Source organism: Pyxicephalus adspersus, chromosome 7 (assembly GCF_032062135.1).
Source record: "Pyxicephalus adspersus chromosome 7, UCB_Pads_2.0, whole genome shotgun sequence".
Classification (NCBI taxonomy): domain Eukaryota; kingdom Metazoa; phylum Chordata; class Amphibia; order Anura; family Pyxicephalidae; genus Pyxicephalus; species Pyxicephalus adspersus.
In genome coordinates, this window is record NC_092864.1 from 69,011,291 (window position 1) to 69,013,116 (window position 1,826).

Consider the following 1,826-nt stretch of genomic DNA (forward strand, 5'->3'; position numbering starts at 1 on the left):
CATTAAGACCCATTTGTTGCCCCTACCGCATGATTAGGAGGTTGTGCCATGTATGTGAACACCAAATCTCCTTTCTCCTGATGAAGCAAAAAATTTCTGCGAAACGCGTAAAGAAAGCAGTTGGCTGTATTCCCACATGGGATACCCCAACAGGAGAGTCTAGTGTTGTATTTAGGGTTTTATTAAATTTTATATTGTTGCATGATTTTAATGATGTATTATTAAAATGATGTTTTTTTATATATGCTTTGTTATTGGCCTTTAAAGTCCCATGAAATCGGTGTTCTTCACCACACACTTGGTCTTGTATTTGAAAGGGATGTGGCCTTGTATGAAATACTAACAGGTGGGATATTTCTTCAATGTTAGATGGATCTCTGGTCCTCTAGTGAAAGGTTAGACTTAATTTATTAAAATATCCATTTCATTGTTTTCCTCGCTGTCCATGATATTCTTAGGGGTCTAACAATCTCTGGTGGAGAATCTTCCAAATCTATGTATTTCGATGGCAATAACTGGTTCACCACCAGGGAATGTTTCAATGAACGTCAGATTCAGTGATTTATACATTAAACCCCTTTAACTTCTTCAGCAACACCAAAGTTTAACGTTATCAATATTCTCTGCTCTTTGGTCTTCATTGTTCAGTTTTATCATACATACAGAGTGACAAAGGGCCTTGCAGTGGCCTTGGGTCATTTTAATGTTTGTTCTTTTATACGTCACTCCTTTTGGATCCTATAAATCTTTCTTTTTCCTAACTAATAATGTAGAAAATAAAATAAAGATGGCTTATGTTTTTTTTGCAAGACACAACAGTTAATGTGAGTTCTTTTTAAAGTAAAATCCTTTTGCTGCCAGACCTTTCTTGTAATTTGTAACACAATTTTTATGTTAGAAATGTGTTTTTTGTCGTAAAACTGAAATACATTTTCTGAATAGACTGTAGAGTAAAATTATGGCAGCACATTTGTTATATTTATTGTTACCGGCCTATGCTCAATCTTTGCTTAAGTGCGCACAAACACAATAAATCTTTGCTTGTTTATTGGTCGTGCAGGAATTTAGGTAGGTGAACTTACTTTAATAGATTTCAGGTGTTCAATTAAGCAAAGGTATAGAAGTGAGCAAACATGTTTGCCTTTGTAAATGTATATGTAATTTAACATGCCTTCTATTTTTACTTATCTGTTATTGTGATCGCAGTGTGGGAACTGAAGGGTACATACATAGTTACATAGTAAGTCAGGCTGAAAAAAGATATAAGTCCATCAAGTTCAACCACTATAATAAACATATCCCAGATATTGTACATATAAATAAAGAGTTCACTGGTTGGCGAGCATTGAATACATTGCATTAAATGCCCATATGCCACATCCCAATTATAGACAAAATAGATATGTGCAGAAAAACGGGACTTTAACGGCATCTATAAAATTCTTAAAATATTTTATTAGTACATCATATTAAACAAGTGATATAGGAGACATTTATATTGCAGTGTCCTAGAGAAGGAACCAGTGTGTCCCTATATTACAATACACAACATACATCCCCATTTACATAAAAGTATCAGCATAAATACATAGTTGAAACATTATAGCAAGTCTCACAAGAATTGCCAGTGTGTCATCGACGTGTTTCGTGGTGTAACACCACTTCTTCAGGATGAGGCTTAATGAGACCTGAAATTCAGCAAGTATAACATACGGAACCTGCAAATTTTCCTTCTCTAGGACACTGCGGTATAAATGTCTCCTATATCATTTTTTTATTATGTATGATGTACTTAATATTTTAAGAATTTTATAGATGCTATTAAA

General features: G+C 34.0%; 1 protein-coding gene across 1 annotated transcript in view; it reads left to right on the plus strand.

Moving 5' to 3' along the window:
- The window catches only part of KATNIP (katanin interacting protein), a gene marked incomplete in the record, with an annotated part of 37,888 nt that overhangs the window by 1,812 nt on the left and 34,250 nt on the right, over window positions 1-1,826 (plus strand).